General features: G+C 38.5%; 1 long non-coding RNA gene across 2 annotated transcripts; it reads left to right on the forward strand.

Annotated features, from left to right (window-relative positions):
* Positions 1-746: 746 nt before the first annotated feature.
* LOC310727182 lies at positions 747-20,471 on the forward strand. 2 transcript variants are annotated; one of them, XR_014533947.1, is made up of 5 exons: positions 747-862; positions 1,401-1,870; positions 1,933-2,074; positions 20,251-20,308; positions 20,397-20,471. It is a non-coding gene; the product is annotated as an uncharacterized lncRNA (long non-coding RNA). The 2 variants fall into 2 exon arrangements; XR_014533948.1 differs by lacking the exon at positions 1,933-2,074 and having other exon boundaries at positions 1,401-1,733; positions 20,113-20,332; positions 20,403-20,471.
* The last annotated feature ends 5,161 nt before the right edge of the window (positions 20,472-25,632 follow it).

A 25,632-nucleotide genomic window follows, 5' to 3' on the forward strand; every position in this document is an offset into this window, starting at 1 on the left:
GAATGAAAGTCAGTAGGAGTAAGACAGAGTACATGTGTGTGGCAGTGGAGTGGTGCAGTTGCAGGGACAATAGGTGGAGAAGGCGGAGGAGTTCAGGTACCTGGGGTCAACAGTGCAAAGTAATGGATATGATAGAAGAGTATCTGTGAGAGTGAAGGTTTATAGGACTGTGGTGAGACCTGAGATGTTGTATGGTTTAGAGACAGTGGCATTGAGTAAAAGACAGGAGGTGGAGCTGGAGGTAGCAGAGCTGAAGATGTTGAGATGTTCATTGGGAGTGACGACGATAGACAGGATTAGAAACGAGTTTATTAGAGGGACAGCGCATGTAGGACGTTTTGGAGTCAAGGTGATATTGAGATGGTTCAGACATGTGCAGAGGAGGGACATGGGGTATATCAGTAGGAGAATGCTGAGGATGGAGCCACCAGGAAGGAAGAAAAGAGGAAGACCAAGGAGGAGGTTTATGGATGTGGTGAGGGAAGACATGCAGGTAGTTGGTGTGAAAAAGGCAGATGTAGAGGACAGGGTGGTATGGAGAAGGATGATCAGCTGTGGCGACCCCTAATGGAAGCAGCCGAAAGAAGAGTATTATTTAAGTATCCACAACACATTGCAACTTAATACGACCTCTTTCTGTTAAACAGCTGTTCAGTTTCTGCCAGTTCAGCACCCAGTTATGTGCTCTCTTTAACTTTACCTTCTGAAAAAGGTGATGTTGGATGCATCCAAGAACTTTTGACCAAGGTGATGAAATGTCAAGTAATGAGGAGGAGCCCATAGACCTATCTCAAAACAACATCACCAGCAGAGACAGATCAACCATCTATTTGCCAGCTGCAGAGTCCACCAAAGAAACAAGGTAAGAAAAATCTTTAGGCCTTAATTGGTATTAAACTGTAAGTACAATTTGCTCTGATTATCCAATTAAAAAAGTTACATCCTATGACTCTTAATGCATCATGTTTCCTTCTGGAACATCGGTAAACGTTTTCAGCTTTTGTATGTTCTGTATGAGTCCCTCAGTCGTCCTCAGTACGAGTCCCAGATTTCTTGGTGTTTAGTAGATTATCTAAGATGCCTGATGTAATATAACTAGTTTTTAAACATGAGAAACACTTGCAGTTTAGCTATTGTTTTATTGTGAAAGTGGCCTTACATTTCACTTGACATAAAATGCCTTCACAAACAGCTGGAACCAAATTCCTTGTGTGTGTCAACACACTTTGCCAATAAACCTGATTCTAAATTCTTTAATAGAACTCTCACTAAACTTGATTTCAGAATTCTAAATATCTACACATAAGGCAAAACTCAGTTTACTTTGTTTTTAACTATCTTCAGTTGAATTAATTAATTAATTAATTATATTATTTGTTTGCTTATTATTTATTTTGTAGGTACTTCAGATCCTTCAAAACGTAAATGTGAAAACGCAGAGGTAAAAGCAGTAGAAAGACAAACAATGGGCTTCACATGGACACATGCAAAGTGCCTGGTAAGAAAGACTGTGAGTGATGCAGACAAGCAGAAGCAGCATTAAGGGAGCGAACATGGACATACAGTAAAAATTATGACTGGAACAGGATTAGTGCTTTGAACAAAAAAGTGTGGTTTATAGTGGTGTGCAGGAGAAATGATAAGGGGAAAGGAGTATAAAAAGAGAGAAGTCATTTAATGACATGATTAAACAAGGTCAAGGAAGGAAGGCGTGAAGGATGTGGGAGAGGAAAGTTGGCTTGGATAGGATAATTGTTTAGTTCTCACAAAGTTGGAGTATCACTTCTATTTTTTTATAGGTCATAAGTGGAGTGAATGTAAAGGGAAAGAAGGAGGAGAAGAAGGAGGAGTGAATGTAAAGGGGAAAGAAGTAGAACAAGGAGTAGTGAATGTAAAGGAAAAAAAGAAGGAGGGAATGTAAAGGAAAAGAAGAAGGAGGAGGAAATGTAAAGGGAAATAAGGAGGAGTGAATGTGAAGGTAAAGAAGGAGAAGGAGGAGTGAATGTAAAGGGATAGAAGAAGGAGAAGAAGGAGTAGTGAATGTAAAGGGAAAGAAGAAGTAGATGAAGGAGTAGTGAATGTAAAGGGAAAAAAGAAGGAGTATCAAAAAAATTATATGTTGGCCTTACTTAACTTTTTTTATGTCAACAGGTTCCACGTAACTCAGTTAGGTTGCATTTAATTAACTATATTGATTTCAGTAAACTTAAGTTAATTACATTAAGTTAATGTAATGTTGTTCAGTTAAATCAACTTAACATTCTTAATTTTGTTTTATGAATGTTAAGTTGATTTAACTGAACAACATTACATTAACTTAATGTAATTAACATTCTTAATTTTGTTTTACCTCTCCTTGAACTGCCACCTTAACGTGGTGGAGGAGTTTGGAGAGGGTCGTTTCCCTGCGCCTACGGGTCGGGGATAGGTCTCTCACTGTCGTGTGTGCCTACGGGCCAAACGGCAGTGTAGAGTACCCGGCCTTCTTGGGGTCTCTGGGAGGGGTGCTGGAAAGTGCTGGGGGCCTCCATCGTTCTACTGGGAGACTTCAATGCCCACGTGGGCAGCGACAGTGACACCTGGAGGGGCGTGATTGGGAGGAACAGCCCCCCTGATCTGAACCCGAGTGGTGTTCAGTTATTAGACTTCTGTGCTAGTTACAGTCTGTCCATAACGAACACCATGTTCAAGCATAAGGGTGTCGATCAGAACACGTGGCACCAGGACACCCTAGGCCGTAGGTCGATGATCGACTTTGTGGTCGTTTCATCTGACCTGCGGCCGTATGTCTTGGACACTCGGGTAAAGAGAGGGGCGGAGCTGTCAACTGATCACCACCTGGTGGTGAGTTGGATCCGATGGCGGGGGAGGAAGCTGGACAGACTTGGCAGACCCAAGCGTACTGTGAGGGTCTGCTGGGAACGTTTGGCCAAGTCTCCTGTCAGAGAGATCTTCAACTCCCACCTCCGGCAGAGCTTCGACCGGATCCCGAGGGAGGCTGGAGATATTGAGTCCGAGTGGACCATGTTCTCCACCTCCATTGACGAAGCGGCCGCTCGGAGCTGTGGCTGTAAGGTCTCCGGTGCCTGTCGAGGCGGCAATCCCCGAACCCGGTGGTGGACGCCGGAAGTAAGGGATGCCGTCAAGCTGAAGGAGTCCTATCGGGCCTGGTTGGCTTGTGGGACTCCTGAGGCAGCCGACGGGTACCGGCAGGCCAAGCGAAGTAGAACCTCAGATTCAGGAGGAACAGTGTGGTTTTCGTCCAGGCCGTGGAACACTGGACCAGCTCTATACCCTCTACAGGGTGCTGGAGGGTTCATGGGAGTTTGCCCAACCAGTCCACATGTGTTTTGTGGATTTGGAGAAGGCATTCGACTGTGTCCCTCGCGGCGGCCTTTGGAGGGTGCTCCAGGAGTATGGGGTCCGGGGTCCTTTACTAAGGGCTGTCCGGTCCCTGTACGACCGAAGCAGGAGCTTGGTTCGCATTGCCGGCAGTAAGTCAGACTTGTTCCCGGTGCATGTTGGACTCCGTCAGGGCTGCCCTTTGTCACCGGTTCTGTTCATAATTTTTATGGACAGAATTTCTAGGCGCAGCCAGGGGCCGGAGGGTGTCCGGTTTGGTGACAACGCGATTTCGTCTCTGCTCTTTGCAGATGATGTTGTCGTGTTTTCTTCATCAAACCAAGACCTTCGGCAGTCACTGGGACGGTTTGCAGCCGAGTGTGAAGCGGCTGGGATGAGAATCAGCACCTCCAAATCCGAGGCCATGGTCCTCAGTCGGAAAAGGGTGGTTTGCCCACTTCAGGTTGGTGGAGAGTTCTTGCCTCAAGTGGAGGAGTTTAAGTATCTTGGGGTTTTGTTCACGAGTGAGGGAAGGATGCAACGGGAGTTTGACAGACGGATCGGTGCAGCTTCTGCAGTAATGCGGTCGATGTACCGGTCTGTCGTGGTGAAGAAAGAGCTGAGCCGCAAGGCGAAACTCTCGATTTACCGGTCAATCTACGTTCCTACTCTCACCTATGGTCATGAGCTCTGGGTCAGGACCGAAAGGACAAGATCCCGGATACAGGCGGCCGAAATGAGCTTTCTCCGCAGGGTGGCTGGGCGATCCCTTAGAGATAGGGTGAGAAGCTCGGTCACTCAAAAGGAGCTCAGAGTAGAGCCGCTGCTCCTCCACATCGAGAGGGGTCAGCTGAGGTGGCTGGGGCATCTGTTCCGAATGCCTCCTGGACACCTTTCCGGGAAGGTGTTCCGGGCGTGTCCCACTGGGAGGAGACCCCGGGGAAGACCTAGGACACGCTGGAGAGACTATGTCTCCCGGCTGGCCTGGGAACGCCTCGGTGTCCCCCCGGAAGAGCTGGAAGAAGTGTCTAGGGAGAGGGAAGTCTGGGCATCTCTGCTTAGACTACTGCCCCCGTGACCCGGCCCCGTATAAGCGGGAGAAGATGAGATGAGATGATGAATTTTGTTTTAATATATTAACCCTCTGGAGTCTGATTCGCCGCCGGCGCCCAAACGTGCTTTTTTTTTCAGATGCCAGCAAAAAGAGCTTAAACTGCTCTGTCATATTTGATCAAACATGTCAAAGTAATACATTATTTAAATCTGTAAAGGGTCTACTTTCATTTGTGTATGCTCCCTATATAAACAAAACGTTGTATTTTTTTTTAAATTAATAAAATATTCAGGGGGCGCCATCTGTTGCCTCTGTCTGCGTGATCTTCGTTTAGAAACACGTCATCAAAAAGCGCTTAAACTCGGCCAATAGCTGACACACGGAAATAATAAATATATCTTTAAACAGCTTAAAGTGTGTAGTTTTAGAATAAGAAATAAAAAACATGTTTCCAATGAATATAAATCATGTGAAACCAAGTAGAGGCACAGATTTTCCACCACGCCCCCCCCCCCCGCTATTCACAGGTAAAACAGTTCACACGTTGAGTCACACACACACACACGCCCCCGGACAGTGGCATAAAACAATGCCAGAGAATTTACCTTTTTATCCGAAGAAGATTGCGATTCCGACGAGGAGCGTTTGCATTTTGAAGAGCGAGGACTTTCCAGCAAGTTGCTACGATGAGTAAGTTATTTAGTCTTACATTCTGATCATATAAAACTAATATTGTTTGTAGACATCTCTGCCTAGCTTTTGTCAGCATTGCCTTTTAATGTTACAACAAAAATCCGCCAATATCTGCTCATTTGTAACATTAAATGTTTGTAATTGTATGCCCTAAATATTGTTGACGGTATATAAAGTTATATTTTAGCCTCAGTTCAGTTTTGGTTGGTGTCACTGATCATCCTGAAAGGCTGTTATGTAGTGTTTAGCTAGCAGAGATGTTCCGGTGTTCCTGCTGAGGTGTAAATGCTATATGTACAATGCATGCTAACAAATATATGTTGTTTAAGTGTATTCATCAACCTAAAATATATTGTTTGGTTATTTTTAGGAATGTGGCTGCATCACACCTGCCTTCACTGGAAACTCACACCAGGCCACGCAGGCGTCGCATATTTTATATTTTCTTAAATTATATTTAGTTTGAATCATTATTGCATTGTATGACATATGCAAACAACTTTATCAATGACACAATTAGTGATATTCATGTGTCTGTGTGTGTGTGTGTTTCATAAACAGATGTGATCAAGCACCTGCACAAAGACATTTCCATGCACTGCACTTGTAACTGCAAACAACCAGCACATGGGGGGCTTTGACCTGTTTAATCAACTGTTACAATACTACACAGCACAGCACAAAACAATGAAGTGGTACCGAACGATTTTTCTCCACTTCTTGGACATCACTGCCACCAACAGTTTCATTGTGCATAAAGAACTGTATGGTGACGTGTCCCTTAAAGAATTTATGGAACAACTTGTTGCCAAGCTTTGTAGCGTCACACAGAAAGTAGTGCCAAAACGGACCAACTCTGATCATGTACCAGTTCCAGGATCTGAACTGTCCTCTGATGTCAGAAATGTTGCCACTGCCGGCTGCAAGAGCTGTATACATTGCAAAACATTGCATGGTAAGCACCACAAAACACCATGGAAATGCCTGGCATGCGATGTTCACCTGTGTCTTCAGTTGAACAGAGTGGCACAGGGATTTTGCATATTATTGTAGTGTATTGTTTTATTGTTATTGTTGTTGTTTTTTTTTTTGTTTTTTTTTTAAATATATATTCAATGCATAGCATTGTAGCCCTACAGGCTAGGATTTGAGGAACCCTACTGTAGTGTATTGTGTTATTGTTTTTGTTGCACTCTTTATTTTTTATACATACTGTACTGTATTGTTTTATTGTTACACAATTCCCTTTTTAATGCTGTCCTTGCTAATGTGTATTTTAAATAAACCACAAAGGAAACACATTCTTTCTTGTATTAATATACTTCTCACTCAGATCCTGGCTCAGTGATCCACAGTTTATTATGTAATCTGCAGCTCATTATGCGACCCATTGTCTACAAACCTGTCAGTCACAGCATGTCGACGCCTCTTCGCATATGGCCTTTCAAAGTATAAAGTGTCTTTTAAATTTTAAATCAATGTATTCTTTAATGTGAAGGAGCAGGCAGGATGATTTTCACATGATTAAAAAAAAAACCCTACATTAGAAGATCTGTTCTCTAAAAGTCTTGGGAAAACGTTTACTATAGGTTTTGTGTGGCCTTATTTCAGTGAGGTTTTTTTTTTTTTTTTTTTGCTTTTTCAAAAACCATGCATAAACCTTATTTTGTAAAAAATACAAACACACACATATAAGTTGTTTACATATTATGGTAGCCCAGTTTGTGCTGAATACAGTGTAATAAGTCTTTTGTCAATAATATATTTTAAAGCAACTAAAAAGAACCAAATGTAAGATCATGTCAAAATCTCTCAAGAGGCCAAGAACACCCTCAGACTCAAGAGGGTTAAATTAATTAAGTTTAATTATTCTAAAATGTATATTGATGCCTTCAACCAAAACAAATAATCCGGTTTTATTGATTAGTTTATTCAATTAATCTACAGCTATTCACATTTTTTTTCTAACAAGAATGTGTACTGTAAAAACTATGAAAACTGCCTTCATTTTTCAAATATAAAATTTATTTTTACTTATTACAAAAAAACTAAATACAATACAAAAAACTCTAAGCATGCTTCATTTAAAAGATTCACAAAATATTAATACAAAACAAATAATAATACAAAAGTCAGCTTTTTTTTCAGTTTCAAGAGGGAAAATATAAAAAAAATAACAATGTTACTCAAAGTAACACAAACATTGCAAGGAATGAACATTTAGTACTAAAATAATGTACTGCTACAGCAAACACCACAACTTTATAGAGAAAACAGTATGTCTTGCCTTATGAGAAGATTTTTCAGGACCTGGACCTTGTTTGACAACTTGTTTGCATCTAGCTCCATAAACAACTTTTGAAATACTTATATATTTATATATAATTATATATATATTTATATATACATATAAAAGTATATTTTAGCTCTTGTGGATAAGCCAAGTTTAATGCATAAATGACACCAAGTGTCACAGAACATGCATTTGCCACATTGTTCAGGTTTTCAAACATTTTGACGCCTTCAATGATGCCAACATCTTCATAAGGATCTGTAGCATCTGCTCCTTGATGTACAATGACATCGATTTCCAGGGTGGTGTTGCACATCGAGGTTCAACGTCATCATGTTCAGCATCCTAAAAATGTCAAGTATAAAATGAGATTTACCAACAGATCAAGGGTGAGAGGAGGGGATGGTTGCAGAGAAACATACAAGTTTTTAAAAAAATGTAAATGACTTACCATATACTCTTTCACAAGGTTTGATTGGTCTTTGTTCATGTAGACATTAAGGGCTTTCAGGATGCATTCATGTTTTTTTGATGGGGACATTCTGAACAATGTAAAATGAGCATTAGTTGGCACTTTAGTGTACATCTAAAACTTTAAGTAGCATTATACAGATTATGCCAATGTAATGTTTTTACAAAGGTCAAGTTTGTCAATCCTAGCAACCATTACAAGAAAAACAAAAATGGTCCTAAATTAGGAAAATTTCCCAATCTCCCAATTATGCATCTCAAAAGATGAATAATAATCTTTGATTTCAGAGTTGTTCCAGGTGCAAAAACACAACTCTAGTGCTGTGTATGATGATGCTGTAAAGTAGCTCTGATTAAAACTATAAATATAAATAAATCGATAGATTGTGACTTTTCATATATATATATATATATATATATATATATATATATATATATATATATATATATATATATATATATATATATATACACACTCACTGGCCACTTTATTATGTACACCTGTCCATCTGCTCATTAACGCAAATTTCTAATCAGCCAATCACATGGCAGCAACTCAATGCATTTAGGCATGTAGACATGGTCAAGACGATCTGCTGCAGTTTAAACCGAGCGTCAGAATGGGGAAGAAAGGTGACTAAAGTGACTTTGAACGTGGCATGGTTGTTGGTGCCAGACGGGGGTGGTCTGAGTATTTCAGAAACTGCTGATCTATCTAGTGAGGGGCAGTTCTGTGGGCGCAAATGCCTTGTTGATGCTAGAGGTCAGAGGAGAATGGCCAGACTGGTTCGAGCTGATAGAAAGGCTAATAACCACTCGTTACAACCGAGGTATGCAGAAAAGGATTTTTGAACGCACAACACGTCGAACCTTGAGTTGTTCTGCGGCTGCATGGCACTGTGCCTGAAACTCCCCATCAGAAATATCCTGAATCAAGCAGTGCATCCAGCAGTTTAAAATTGTTTCTTTCTTCACGTCATTCCAGGCTGAACTTAGTAAGTTTATTGCATCTAGAAGCGAAGGGGTGTACTGTGCCTTCTTTTCATCATGGAGCAGGTATTGGCACATCAACTTCTTCCTGTAGTGCACCTTAAGCACTTGGATTATCCCCTGGTCCATTGGTTGGAGCTTACCCGTTGTGTTAGGTGGAAGGTAAAAGATCTTAATGGCCTTGAGACCAGGAACATCCGGATGAGCTCTACAGCTGTCCACGATCAGTGCCACCTTCCATTTCTCTGCTTGGAACTTCATGTCCCACTTTTTCAACCATGCACTGAATAGATCTCCGGTGATCCAGGCTCTTGGCTGTTAATCGTAATCACATTGAAGAACTTTGGTCTGTTTAAAGCATCTGGGATTCATGGACTTTCCTTTAACGTAGAGCTGACGTTTTTGGCTTCCATCCATATCAGCAGCAACCAGCACTGTAAGCCGGTCCTTCGACTTTTTTCCACTGTGACAAGCCTCCCCACGAAATGCCATAGTCTTGTCTGGAAGAATTCATATTTTTTAAATAACAATAATATTAATGTGAAAATAGCATTTTTTGGTCAGGAAATAGTTTGTTATATCATATCTCATTATAAATATGTAAAATTCTAATGGACCAGTGCATGCTGTTTGTGCAAATACGCTTGGTTCGAAAAAATGCTTTCTCTTCGTCCTAGAAGCCTGAGACGTGCGGAATCGCATTTTCACAGGCTAAGAAACTCATTCTTGACAGCACGTGGAAGGCATTGCGAAAAATGTGCTGATGTTTCGATTTTAATTACTTATGAATTTCTAACCTGTTTACATTAACTTTTTGCAGATTTTTTTTAATTATGATAATGAATATAAAAATTCATATTTTTTAAATAACTAATTTTTATGTGAAAAATATCATATTTTGGTCAGAAAATGGTTTGTTATATCATATCTCATTAAAGGTTTGTAAAATTCTAATAGACCCCTCCAGTGCATGCTGTTTGTGCAAATTCGCTTGGTTCGAGAAACCGCTTTTTCTTATAAATAAATTCATATTTCCAGAATAACTATTACGTTTATAATGAGAATGACATTTTTATCAAAATATGATTTGTATGGTCACTTTTTAGTTTTTTGCTTCTTAATGGCAATTATTTAAACTTTTTCCATGAACACATGCTTCTAAATATGAAAATTCATATTCTAATAATGACTATCATTTCGTTATGTAAAAAGTCATATTTTTGTCAAACCATGGTTTGTCGTGTAAAAGTTTTTCATTGAATTCAATATGAAAATTTATATTTTCATTTTAACTATCACATTTTTATAAAAATGTCACCTTTTTTGTCAAAACATGATTTGCATGGTCATTTTTTGGTTATTGATTCACTTATGTCACTTTTTTTTAAAGGTTTTACATAAACATGATTTATATTTTCACAATTACGCATATTTTTATGGTAAAGGTTAACGTGTTTTTATGAAATTATGATTTCTTAAAGGGAAATGATATATATATATATATATATATATATATATATATATATATATATATATATATATATATATATATAAAAAAGTCATTTTCAAACCATTGTTTGTCATATAAACTTTTGCGTAGAATTTTTGCACTTTTAATGGTTTTTAGTTTTAGTGGGGGAGTGGTGACTCCAGTGGTTAAGGCGCTGGGTTGCCGATCGGAAGGTCTGGGGTTCAAGCCCCGGTATCGCCAGGCTGCCACTCTTGGGCCCTTGAGCAAGGCCCTTAACCCTCTATGCTTCGGGGGTCCCTTACGAGGGAAATATCAAGGTCCGTGATGTCAGAGTGACGTGGGGCCGCCTTCCCTTGGGCTTACCACCTGCAGGAGGGACCGTAAGGGACGGTGCTGTGAGGATTGGGCAGCAGTCGAAGGTGGGGGCCGGTTTAGACTGCTGCCCCCGCGACCCGAATTACGGATAATAAGCGGGAGAAAATGAATGAATGAATTAATGGTTTTTAGTTAAATGATGCTAATAAATATGAAAAGTTATATTTTTCACAATTGTTTTTTTAAAAAACTTGATTTGTCATATCACATACAAGTGTAGATTCATGCATTGCTAGAGACTCAAAGCATTTTTGTTCGTCGCGCTGGATAAGGGCGTCTGCTAAATGCTGCAAGTGTAAATGTAAATGTAAATAAGAACCATCTTAACACTAACAATGGCCACTTTTAATCGTTTATGATTCAGCCTCACACACCAATAAAATAGGATGTTCTTTCCTGGGAACAGGATCGGTGATATAAACTGCAAATGAACAACAGATTTCATTTCATTCCCTCCCTACATGCATATAATCCTTCATCATTACCACTCTAATCAAAGCCTTTATGGTTTGTCTTACCATCATCATCAAACATGGCAACAAAGTACAATTCCAACAATCAATACAAGAATCAATCCTAAAACAAAGTAGTGTCCAACACTCGTGAATCAATTCTTAATCTTCTCAAAAAACTTTGTTGGCAGTTATTTCATCTTCTCCAAGACATCATGCGACAATTATTACTCAGTGCTTGTTCAATATGTCTATTAGCAGTATTATCAGGTATACTGTCAGAACTCAGACCCTGTGCATGAGCTGACACATCAATTAAGTGGCTCTACGTTGAAATCAGTTTCAAGCAATTACTATATAGTTATGAATAAGTCTAAAAATACCAAATATTAAACAGCCAGACCAAATGAAGAATCTTCCAGTCATGAGATGAAAAGAAGCAAATCACTTTATTGCAGTTAATATAACCCGATCCTAGAAGGCCTTTCAGGAGTGAGCTTTCTTAACTTTTCATATACTGCCTTATCTCTTAATTCGCTCTTGGTAAAATAGATTTGATTTTCTATATTCTCAGCTTTGTATTAATTTAATAGATTTTTCCAGTATCTTAGTTGATGCTAGTTGTGTGACATCCCATGGTAATGCTTCACCAACATTATTAAAGCTAGTTTAGGCAGAGTATTTTTTCCATCTACACCTCTAATGATACCAGCAGAATATGATTTACATTGTTTAGAAGCCCAATATATTATGTCCTCCTCAGTAGGCTGACTCTGAAGTAATTTTTAGGTCAATATCTGGTAAACTGGAGACATGTCACTTTTTTGTTTTTCATTCACTTATAGCACATTTTTTTTTTTAAAGGTTTTCCATAGTTTTTTTATTTATACAATTACTCATTTTTATGGTAAAGGTTAGCGTTTTTTTTTTTTTTTTATGAAATTATGATTATGAATAGGAAATTATATATTTTAATAAAAACTTTACATCTTATATAAAAAAGTCATTATTTTTAAACCATTGTTTGACATATCACATTTTGTGTTTTTTCACTTTTAATAGTTTTTAGTTAAATGATTCTAATGAAAAGTCATATTTTTCAAAATGAATTTTACAAACTTGATTTGTCATATTGCGTTATTTTATTGAATTATTTACATTTTTTTTAACAGTTTTTCATTAAATTATTTCTTTGTATATAAAAATTCATATTTTACCAATTTATGTCATATTTATTTGAAAATAGTCATATTTTTGCCAAACATGGATTCCATGAAAATATGCTTCTGTATATAAAAATTTATATTTTACTAATTAATTGCATGTTTATGTAAAACATCAAAATTAAAAAAAAAAATGGTTTGTCATGTGAACGTTTTTTGTTTACGTATTACACGTTTTAATGGTTTTTAATGAAATTATGCTAATGAATATAATGCAAATTTCAAATACATTCACTTTTCGCATTTTTTTTAACTATTTGGCATATTCGGCATATTTTTGCTGAAAATGTGATTCCGCAAGTCTCAGGCTTCTAGGACGAAGAGAAAGCGGTTTTTCGAACCAAGCGTATTTGCACAAACAGCATGCACTTGCCCATGAGAATTTTACATATTTATGAGATATGATATACAAAACATTTTCTGACCAAAATATATTTTTCACATAAATATTTTAGTTATTTCAAAAATATGACTTTCCATATTCATAATCATGATTTCATAAAAACTGTTGAAAACTGCAAAAAGTTCATGTAAATGGGTTAGAAATTCATAATTCATCAAAAATTTGGCAAGGCCTTTTACGTGATGTCAAGAATGAGTTTCTGTGAAAATGCAATTCTGCAAGTCTCAGTCTTCTAGGACGAAAAGAAAGTGGTTTTTCGAACCAGACAAATTTGCACTTATAACATGAACTTGACCATGATAAATTTACATGAGATATGATGTTACACAGTTAATTTGCTAGAGTCAAATTAACTCAAATTGAAGAAAGTTTTTCTCTATTCCATATAACATTTGGTCCCTCTCTAAAAATAGTAAAAGTTACTCTTTTGATAGAGTAATTTTTCAAGAGTGAATTATGCTCAATGAAGTGTTATTTTACTCTTTCAAGTTATATTTGACTCCATTTAGTGTTTTTTCAAATTAACTCTTGTACTATTTTACACAGTTCTAAGCTACTTGAAATTGACTCTGCTACTTTTTAACTCTATTCAGAGGTACTTTGACTTTACTCTGCAACAATTTTCTTTCCCTCTAGAGTTGTTTATCATCAATTCTAAGTGACCTATAAAAAGAACTTACTTGATTCAAAGTTATTCTTCTGAATTACACCATTCATGTTTACCCATTAAAAGGACCTAAAATGAAAAACTTGCTTTTAAGTCTTAAAAGAAAAATGAACAAACTATATACTCATGTTTCACAAATTTTATTTTTCAAGCTTATTTTGAAAAACTAAAAATAATAAAAACATAATGATTCTGATATGACAAACTGAACGAATTGCATGCAACTATATGGTACAATAAACAAATCAGAATCACAGCCATAAGACATCAAAATGTCAAACAGTTTGTGGTGCAAAATATCCTTAACATCCAAAACACAAGGTGGTTCTACGGTATGTGCAACTTTGTAAACATGAATATGTTCAGCTAAACAAACAGTTTTCAGTGCAGTTGTTATTAAAAGGACATGTTCATCTTTGACAACAATATTCTGGATTACATGAAATACAAATTTCCCCATTGAAATTAATTGAAATGCCATTAATCCGTTCCAGCCCCCAAAATGCCACCCCAGTTGTTTTTGTTACGTGTTTTTGAATAAGAATGTATTCAAAATGACAAATCTTGTATAAAAACATAATAAAAGAGAATGTAAATATATAATAAGGTTTAATTCAGTGTATTTTCCTTGGAGATGAGACAACTTGAGGTAACGAAAACGCCAGTGTGGAGGGGTGGTAAAGGAGATAAGCGGAGGCTCAGGGAAAACTCGTTTTTTTACTATCACTCCTGTACACTACGTATCCCTAAACTTTAACATTTTTACTTTTTCTTCTTTGCTTATCTTAATTTTTGTCACAATCTTCGCTTTCTGGCTTTGATTCGCCATCTTGCAGCGGCGTCTCGAGCTCGTACCTCAAGTTTTTGCTCGCGTATCAAAGCAAAAAATCGATCGAGTGACCGCTCGTATCTCGGACAACTCTTAGGTCAAGGCACTCGTATGTCAAGGTACCACTGTAATAAAATAAATAGTAAAAGATGGAGAATCTTTGGTTGAGTCTTTACTCTCTCTGCAGGTGTCGTCATGTTTTTTTTTATGCGCCAACTTTCATTTCAAACCTTCAAGCCTTCAAGCATTATGGAAACAAAAAGACTGATGGACAATGTAGCCAATAAGTGCAGGATTCTAACGATATATGGAGGGATTTTATTCTCCACGTGTGTGAGTCTTAGTTTTATTACTCTTTATAAACTCTTACTGGCCGAAGCAGCACGTGTTGTGACAAACCAGGAAGTGATGCAGCTCTCAGGTCAATGCAAACAGCTGTTTATAGCTCGTGCTAACTGGACTTTGTTTACAAAAAAACAAAGAAAACAAGGAAAAAAATGGACAATCAAAAAAGTTGTTTTATCGGAGATTTGCAAAAAAAAAAAGCAGCAATGTGGAAAATATTTTTGGGGGTGGAGTAACAACAGAGACATGGAGATCTACATCTGTAAGTTACAATATAGCCCCCTTTAAAGTTTTATATGATATTATTGTTTTTATTGCCTGTTTGTTTTTATAGGAGAAATGCTTGAAAAGTAAAATGTGTGTGTGTGTGTGTGTGTGTGTACTTACTCATGTTACCTTTGGGTACATTCACCAGAAAACACACTGGTGAAATGAGGACCACCTTGACAATTGTGGACATTTTGTATGTCCTTATTTGTTTCACTATACTGTAACATTCAGCATGCTCTAAAATGGTATCCAGGCTTAAAATCTCACCTGTCCTCAAAATTCACTTTTACATGATTTGTGTATCGAAGGTGTGTGAAACCCCCCCACCTGCCCCCACAAAGTGTGTATAACACAGCGCCCTCTAGGAGAACTGCACTGCTGCTAAGATACACACTTTGGGGCATCTGGCCAATCAGAGGCAAAATGTTAGTGCATATGAATGAATAGACAGAATCCGCTTAAATGAAAGATAAACGTATAATATAATCCAATAATTAATGTTTGATAAAAAATATTAATTTACACTAAAAAAGCTCTCACTATTTACAGCCATTAGCATTTGTTTCTAACTTTGAAGCTTATATTCTTGTGTGTGTGTGTGTGTGTGTGTGCAGACAGCGCTGGTATATTTTATTGTAATTAGTTTTAGGTTATTAAAACATAAAGTACTGAAAAGATTGAAGATAATGTTGACAGAAGAGGTAACCATTAGCAAATATAAAAAAAGAGCTGTGTTGTCTAGACTGTAAGAAAAGAGTATAAAAAGGCTGTGACTTTGGACACTTCCATGAAACACTCAGACTTTGTTTCAAAAGGGAATAAATCCTGATACTTTGACATCACAACCTTGGATTCTGCACTTAGTCTTTGCTATTTGACTGGAGTCTTTGTTTTAATATTGAATTAAGTTTGTTCTTGAGCCACGACACTGGAAGCTTTTAACCAAGGGTCACCAACATGGTGCCTGCGGACGTTTTCTAATAATAGCTGTTTCCTACATTGTTGAATCATTGTTGCTAATTATTGTGAGAAATCATTAACATGATCAGTGTCTTCACATAGATCAGGGGTGTCAAACTCAAGGCCCGTGGGCCACATCTGGCCCGATGTACATTTATCTCCGGCCCGCGAGATGATGATCTAGGTGACCTAGAGTGTGCTTTGAGTTTTGGTTTTAGAAGTGTGTATCAAACTGGTAGTCCTTCACATTAATCAGTACCCAAGAAGTAGCTCTCAGTGTGAAAAAGGTTGGTGACCCCTGCTTTAAATGTTGTGGCTCAGGCTGCTTTTTGCTTCCCCTCCCCCACATGTGAGCACAGACTCCCCTCCCCCACCTGTGAGCACAGACTCCCCTCCCCCACCCCGTGCACGCAGGCTCCCCTCCCCCACCTTATAGCAAGTGACTCTAAAACACACATCCAGCCAGAACAGTGGCAGACCGACTGATAGAATCAATAGATAAATAAATAAAGCTGCTGCTCAGAAGATCTACACAATTAAAACAGAAGAAATAGAAAATAAATTTTTCTAAGCGCGTTTTAGTATTTCAAGTAATTAACTTTTTTTGTAGTTTACATATAATGACACAATTCTAATAAAATGCATGATGCTTGAAATATAAAACAGTTTTATTTCAGGATGATTTTTGCTAATTGGAATGAAAGTGATAATTGTGTGTCATGTGCCCTAATTGCTGTTTAAAACTTGTTTGTTACTGCAACAGTCCCTGGATTGAGAGAGGGCGGTGTTTTATTTAGCGGTAGTGATCACTAGTGCACTCTACCTTTTGTAAGGCTGTATTCACCATTACAGCAGCCTTGGAAAGTGTATGGCTTAATAGTGAAAGTCATTAGGAACACACCTTTAAATACATAAAAACCGGTTTGGAACATAAATATCGCTTTTTCTCTCCTATTGAAGTGCCTTTCGTAGGCATCACAGTGCGGTTTGGAACTCAGTGCAGGTGTCAGTGCAGCCATTTTGTCTTTAAAGTTTTCTGAAACAATACTGGGATTAAAATAAAGTCTTTGTAATTAGACAAATTTCTTGTTAAAAAATTTATTATGTCAAATAAATAGCGGCACGAGATTAATGTAAATATTCCAAATACATAATTTACGCAAAAAAAGGAAATGCAGACACGTGACTATTATTATTGAATAGAACTTTATGAACTTTATGAAATCATATGCACTAAAGTAACAGTATTAGTGATTATCAAAATAATTTTTGATTCTTCTGTAATGTTTAATCCAGCACTATGTGTAGCTCTTTAGTCCCAATCAAATATTAATATTGTTGTTATGCATTAATTTTCTAATTTACTGTTTTACAAGAAAGTTTTATTTTTTTAATCAGATGCCTAATTAGTCAATAAATACGGCCCTGCATGTGCTTAACACATTTATTAGATCACCTGTCATAATAAGGAGGAAAGAAAAATTCAAGGAATCAGTTTAAAAGAAAAAATTGTATTGTCATTCATTGGGCAAATAAACTGGAACAACTAAATAGTCTTTATTCACACATAATAGGCAAAAAAATTAACAGCTTGCATTTTTTGTGGGACGAATATAAGTATATCTTATCTTATCTTATATTTTCTTATCTTATCTTATCTTATCTTATCTCTTTTGTTATAGTTAAAGTTAATGATGTGTTTATGAGTAAGATCAACAAGAACTTAAATTATTGTTGTTTGTTCCATTCACCTTATATTTTTTTCTTTTTTCCAATCATTACAGAAATGCTGACGTCACAATGCTGGGAACCCCCTTGGTGTATTGGACTGTAGTACTAAATAGATTATATGAAACTTTATAATATATATTTGTTTGTATGTCACCTCTTTCAGAAGTACTCTTTAAGACCATCTAGAGAAAGACAGGTATGTAACTTGTCATGCAGTATGTCATATGCTCTAATGATTTTGCATAATTATATATGACTTTTATTTTGAGCAGCTGCTGAATGAGGACAATCAGAGAGAGAGAAGGTTGGATGATGTGGAGTTGGTCAAGCAGGATGTAGATAGGATTAGTAAGGAGGAAGTGAGAGCAGTGATTAAGAGGATGAAGAGTGGAAAGTCGTTTGGACCAGATGACATACTGGTTGAAGCATGGAGATGTTTAGGAGAGATAGCAGTGGAGTTTTTAACCAGATTGTTTAACAAGATTCTGGGAGGTGGGAGGATGCTTGAGGAATGGAGAAGGAGTGTGCTGGTACCGATCTTTAAGCATAAGGGAGATGTGCAGACCTGCAGTAACTACAGGGGAATTAGGTTGATCAGTCACACCATGAAGTTATGGGAAAGAGTAGTGGAAGCCAGGCTGAGAGAAGAGGTGACCATCTGTGAGCAACAGTATGGTTTCTTGCCGAGGAAGAGCACCACAGATGCCTTATTTGCAATGAGGATGTTGATGGAGAAGTATAGAGAAGGACAGAAGGAATTGCATTGTGGATTTGTGGATTTAGAGAAAGCGTATGACAGGGTGCCGAGAGAGGAGCTGTGGTACTGTATGAGGAAGTCAGGTGTGTCAGAGAAGTATGTGAGGGTGGTGCAGGACATGTATGAGGACAGTGTGACAGCATTGAAGTGTGCAGTAGGAACGACAGACTGGTTCAGGGTGAGGGTTGGACTACATCAAGGATCGGCCCTGAGCCCTTTCCTGTTTGCAGTGGTGATGGACAGGTTGACGGACAAGGTCAGACAGGAGTCTCCCTGGACTAAGATGTTTGCGGATGATATTGTGATTTGTGGTGAGAGCAGGTTGAGAAGAGCCTGGAGAGGTGAAGATATGCGCTGGAGAGAAGGGGAATAAAAGTCAGTAGGAGTAAGACAGAGTACATGTGTGTGAATGAGAGGGAGGGCAGTGGAGTGGTGTGGTTGCAGGGAGAAGAGGTGGAGAAGGTGGAGGAGTTCAGGTACCTGGGGTCAACAGTGCAAAGTAATGGAGAGTGTGTTAGAGAAGTAAAGGAAAGAGTGCAGGCAGGGTGGAGTGGGTGGAGAAGAGTGATAGCAGGAGTGATTTGTGATAGAAGAGTATCTGCAAGAATGAAACGGAAAGTTTATAGGACTGTGGTGAGACCTGTGATGTTGTATAGATTAGAGATAGTGGCATTAAGTAAAAGACAGGAGGCGGAGCTGGAGGTAGCAGAGCTGAAGATGTTGAGATGTTCGTTGGGAGTGACGACGATGGACAAGATTAGAAATGAGTTTATTAGAGGGACAGCGCATGTAGGATGTTTTGGTGACAAGGTGAGGGAGGCGAGATTAAGATGGTTTGGACATGTGCAGAGGAGGGACATGAATTATATTGGTAGAAGAATGCTGAGGATGGAGCCACCAGGTAGGAGGAAAAGAGGAAGGCCAAGGAGGAGGTTCATGGATGTGGTGAGGGAAGACATGCAGGTAGTTGGTGTAAAAGAGGCAGATGTAGAGGACAGGGTGGTATGGAGACAGATGATCCGCTGTGGCGACCCCTAATGGGAGCAGCTGAAAGAAGAAAAAGAAGAAGTCGTCCTCAGTACGAGTCCCAGATTTCTTGGTGTTTAGTAGATTATCTAAGATGCCTGATGTAATATTACTAGTTTTTAAACACTTGCAGTTTAGCTATTGTGTTATTGTGAAAGTGGCCTTACATTTCACTTGGAGTTGCAATAAAATGCCTTCACAAACAGCTGGAACCAAATTCCTTGTGGGTGTCAACACACTTTGCCAATAAACCTGATTCTATATTCTTTAATAGAACTCTCCCTAAACTTGATTTCAGAATTCTAAATATCTACACATCAGGCAAAACTCAGTTTACTTTGTTTTGAACTATCTTCAGTTGTAATTGGCATTAATTAATTAATTAATTATATTATTTGTTTGCTTGTTATTTATTTTGTAGGTATTCAGATCCTTCAAAACGTAAATGTGAAAACGCAGAGGTAAAAGCAGTAGAAAGACAAACAATGGACTTCACATGGACACATGCAAAGTGCCTGGTAAGAAAGACTGTGAGTGATGCAAACAAGCAGAAGCAGCATTGAGGGAGCATGGACATACAGTAAAAATTATGACTGGAACAGGATTAGTGCTTTGAACAAAAAAGTGTGGTTTATAGTGGTGTGCAGGAGAAATGAATAGGGGAAAGGAGTATAAAAAGAGAGAAGTCATTTAATGACATGATTAAACAAGTTCAAGGAAGGAAGGCGTGAAGGATGTGTGAGCATGAGCAAGGTTGAAGGATGTGGGAGAGGAAAGTTGGCTTGGATAGGATCATTGTTTAGTTCTCACAAAGTTGGAGTATCATTTCTATCTTTTTATAGGTCATAAGTGGAGTGAATGTAAAGGGAAAGAAGGAGGAGTGAATGTAAAGGGAAAGAAGGAGGAGAAGAAGGAGGAGTGAATGTAAAGGGAAAGAAGGAGGAGAAGAAGGAGGAGTGAATGTAAAGGGGAAAGAAGAAGTAGAAGAAGTAGTAGTGAATGTAAAGGAAAAGAGAAGGAGGGGGAAATGTAAAGGGAAAGAAGAAGGAGAAGAAGGAGGAGTGAATGTAAAGGGAAAAGAAGAAGGAGGAGTGCATGTAAAGGGAAAAGAAGAAGTAGAAGAAGATGTAGTGAATGTAAAGGGAAAAAAGAAGGAGGAGGGAACACTAAAAAAAATGATATGATACTCAATGCATTTAGGCATGTAGACATGGTCAAGATGATATGCTGCAGTTTAAACCGAGCATCAGAATGGGGAAGAAAGGTGATTAAAGTGACTTTGAACGTGGCATGGTTGTTGGTGCCAGCAGTAACTCAAAAAACCACTCGTTACAATCGAGGTATGCAGAATAGGATTTTTGAACGCACAACACGTCGAACCTTGAGTTGTTCTGCGGCTGCATGGCACTGTGCCTGAAACTCCCCATTGGAAATATCCTGAAACGCAGTGCATCCAGCAGTTTAAAATTGTTTCTTTCTTCACGTCATTCCAGGCTGATTTTAGGAAGTTTATTGCATCTAGAAGGGAAGGGGTGTACTGTGCCTTCTTTTCATCATGGCGCAGGTATTGGCACATCAACATTTTCCTGTAGTGCACCTTAAGCACTTGGATTATCCCCTGGTCCATTGGTTGGAGCTTACCCGTTGTGTGGGAGGTAAAAGATCTTAAATGGCCTTGAGACCAGGAACATCCGGATGAGCTCTACAGCTGTCCACGATCAGTGCCACCTTCCTTTTCTCTGCTTGGAACTTCCTGTCCCACTTTTTTACCCATGCACTGAATAGATCTCCGGTAATCCAGGCTCTTGGCTGGCCATCGTAATCACATTGGAGAACTTTGGTCTGCTTAAAGCATCTGGGATTCTTGGACTTTCCTTTAACGTAGTTTTTGGCTTCCATCCATATTAGTAGCAACTAGCACTGTAAGCTGGTCCTTCGACTTTTTTCCACCGTGACAAGCCTCCCCACGAAACGCCATAGTCTTGTCTGGAAGTTAGTGCTTCCAGCAGCACAGCGAGTAAAGTACAGTGATGATATTGTGCAAAATAAAGTCAAAGAGCACAGGATACAAAACAGTGAGATTAGTGAATATGGGTTTCAAGAGCTACCAGTGATGCATTCTTCACAGTATGGCATCACCAGTGGAGCAGATTGTTCTTATGCCAAAAGCTCATTTAAAATGGCCTTTTTCGCATCTCACTCACGGTATCCAACCCCAGTTACTACTGGCCACAGTTTTCTGCCACACTTTATGAATGAGTCTGCCCCGGCTATCGTCTCCACACCCTGTTGTTAGTGAAAACGAGTCCAATTCCCCAGTCACATCAGACTTAGCCAAATATTTGGTTCATATAGAGTTGGTTAGCTTAGGGCTTCTGACGTTTGATGATAAGCCTGAATATCACCGGGCTTAAAAGGCATCTTTTATGAACGCTATAGTGGGACTCTATTTATCCCCAAGAGAGGAGTTGGATCTCCTCTGCAAGTGGTTAGGCCCCAAATCATTAGAGCAAGCAAAACGATTAAGGGCTGTACACACCTACGATGCCACAGCTGGTGTCAAAATGGTGTGGCAAAGACTGGAGGACAGCTATGGGTCCCCTTAAGCGATAGAGAATGCTCTCCTAAAAGTTGGAAGATTTTCCCAAAATCGCAAACAGAGAAAATCACAAGTTGAGGGAGCTAGGCGATCTCATCTCTGAGATTGATGCTTCCCGTGTAGGTGGTCTTCTACCTGGCCTGAGTTACCTAGATACGTCCCGGGGCATCACTCCTATTGTTCAAAAACTCCCATTCCACCTCCAAGAGAAATGGATTACTTCAGCATCCTACTACAAAGAGCAACACCATGCTCTTTGGATGCTCACATGGATAGGAAATCCGCCATTCCCTGTTTTTGTGAAGTTTGTGTGCGACAAAGCTAAAACTCTCAATCACCCAAGCTTTGCCCCTTTGCTCACTACTGGTTGCCCAAGTGTTTATAGGCCTGAAAGACCGAACAAACCCAACTTCAAATCTGCAGTATCTGTTTGAAAAACTGAAATAACTGCTCCAAAGGGCTATCGTGACTCCTCTGAAAAAGGACAGTCTGAGCAGTGTCCTGCTCAGGTGTAAGTGAGACAAGTGCACGACAAGCTGAAGGTTTCGTGGTCGAGTCCTTCGACGGCAACACTAGCGTCCAGCTTCCCGCATTAATCGAGTGCAACATGCTCCCAGATGATCGGTCTGAGATCCTGACACCGGAGGTCGCAATACACCACATTCACCTCAAGCATCTGGCAGACAAGATTCCAGATTTGGACCCTAATGCTTCAATACTGGTCCTCCTCGGACAAGATATATCACGAGTGTTTAAGGTCAGAGAACACTACAACGGCCCCCCACAATGCTCCGTACGCCCAGCGTCTCAACCTTGGCTGGGTCATAATAGGAGTGGTCTGCCTTGGGGGTGCTCACGTGCCAAGCAAAGTCAGTGTTTACCGCACAACAGTGTTGAGCAACGGACGCACGTCTCTTTTGGACTCTTGCCCCAACTCATTCCGTGTCAAAGAAAAGGTCCTGAGCACTGACTCCCCATTTAACTCTTTGAACATGAAAAGCTTGATTGACATAGACGAAAACGACTGTCTCACTAACAAATTGTTCATGAGAATATGATGACAAACCCTTGTCAGTGGATGATGAACTCTTTCTGGAGATCATGGATGAGCAAATGTTTATAAATGAGTCCAACAGCTGGGTGGCGCCACTACCCTTCAAAACAAACAGGCACAGACTACCCGACCGAGACCAAGTGGTCAAACGTCTCAATTCGCTGTGTCGTGCCCTTGACAAAAAGCCCCACATGAAAGAACATTTCTTGAACTTTATGCAGAAAATTTTTGAGTCAGGACATGCAGAATTCGTCCTGCCACCCAACAAAGACCATGAGTGTTGGTACCTACTGTTTTGTGGTGTCTACCATCCTCGCAAACCTAACCAGATACGTGTAGTATTTGCTACTCATGAAGGCACCTCTCTGAACGATGTTTTTTTGAGCGGCCCAGACATGAACAGCACTCTTATTGGGGTCCTCTTGCGTTTCTGCAAAGAATCTGTGGCAATCACTGCGGACATAGAGCAAATGTTCTATTGTTTTGTCATTTGTAAGGACCACCGCGACTTTGTGCGTTTCCTGTGGTACGAAGGTAACGATCCAACAAAGGTCATCAGAGAGTACAGGATGACTGTACACGTGTATGGAAATAGCCTGTCAAGAATGAATTTCTTAGCCTGTGACAATGTGATTCTGCAAGTTTAAGGACGAAAAGAAAGCAGTTTTTCGAACCAAACGTATTTGGACAATCAGCATGCACTGGCCCATGATCATTTTACATGCGATATGATAGAACAAACCATTCTCTGACCAATATATAATATCTTTTACATACAAATTATAGTTATTTCAAAAATATTCATTTTTATACTCATAATCTTAATAAAAAAAAACTGTTGAAAACTGCAAAATGTGAAGGTTAATGGGTTAGAAATTCAAAAATTAATCAAAAATGATACATCAGCACATATTTTGCAAAGCCTTCGACGTGCTGTCAAGAATGAGTTTCTGAGCCTGTAAAAATGCTATTATGCAAGTCTCAGGACGAAAAGAAAGCGGTTTTTCGAACCAAACGTATTTTGACATACAGCATGCACTGGCCCATGATAATTTTACATGAGATATAACAAACCATTTTCTGACCAAAATATGATATATTTCGCATACAAATTATAGTTATTTCAAAAATATGAATTTTTTATTCATAATCATAATTAAAAAAAACTGTTGAAAACTGCAAAAAGTTTATGTAAACGGGTTAGAAATTCAAAAATTAATCAAAAATGATACATCAGCACATATTTTGCAAAGCCTTCGACGTGCTATAATATTGAGTTTCTTAGCGTGTGATAATGCGATTCCGCAAGTCTCAGGCTTCTAGGACGAAGAGAAAGCGGTTGTTCGACCCAATCGTATTTGCACACAGCATGATAATTTTACATGAGATATGATAAACCAAACCGTTCTCTTACCAAAATATGATATATTTCACATACAAATTATAGTTATTTCAAAAATATGAATTTTTTATTCATAATCATAATTAAAAAAAACTGTTGAAAACTGCAAAAAGTGAATGTAAATGGGTTAGAAATTCTTGATTCATAAATGTCAAAACATCAGCATATATTTCGCAAAGCCTTCTATGTGCTGTCAAGAATGAGTTTCTGAGCCTGTGAAAATGCTATTCTTGCAAGTCTCAGGACGAAAAGAAAGCGGCCCATGATAGTTTTACAAATGATAGAACAAACCATTCTCTGACCAAAATATGATATCTTTTACATACAAATTATAGTTATTTCAAAAATATTAATTATTATACTCAATCATAATAAAAAAAAACTGCAAAAAGTGAATGTAAATTGGTTAGAAATTCATAATTAATACAAATTGATACATCAGCACATATTTTGCAAAGCCTTCTACGTGCTGTCAAGAATGATTTTCTGAGCCTGTGAAAATGCTATTCTGCAAGTCTCAGGACGAAAAGAAAACGGTTTTTCGAACCAAACGTATTTTGACAAACAGCATGCACTGGCCCATGATAATTTTACATATGATAGAACAAACCATTCTTTGACCAAAATATGATATCTTTTACATACAAATTATAGTTATTTCAAAAATATTAATTTTTATACTCAATCATAATAAAAAAAAGATTTTGAAATCTGCAAAAAGTGAATGTAAATGGGTTATAAATTAAAAAATTAATCAAAAATGATACATCAGCACATATTTTGCAAAGTTTTCTACGTGCTATAAGATTGAGTTTCTTAGCCTGTGACAATGCGATTCCGCAAGTCTCAGGCTTCTAGGACGAAGAGAAAGCTGTTTTTCGAACCAATCGTATTTGCACAAACAGCATGCACTGGCCCATGATAATTTTACATGAGATATGATAAACCAAACCATTCTCTGACCAAAATATGATATATTTCACATACAAATTATAGTTATTTCAAAAATATGAATTTTTTATTCATAATCATAATTAAAAAAAACTGCAAAAAGTTTATGTAAACGGGTTAGAAATTCAAAAATTAATCAAAAATGATACATCAGCACATATTTTGCAAAGCCTTCGACGTGCTATAAGATTGAGTTTCTTAGCCTTTGACAATGCGATTCCGCAAGTCTCAGGCTTCTAGGACGAAGAGAAAGCGGTTTTTCGACCCAATCGTA

Source organism: Silurus aristotelis (genome assembly GCF_946808225.1).
Source record: "Silurus aristotelis genome assembly, chromosome: 6".
NCBI lineage: Eukaryota > Metazoa > Chordata > Actinopteri > Siluriformes > Siluridae > Silurus > Silurus aristotelis.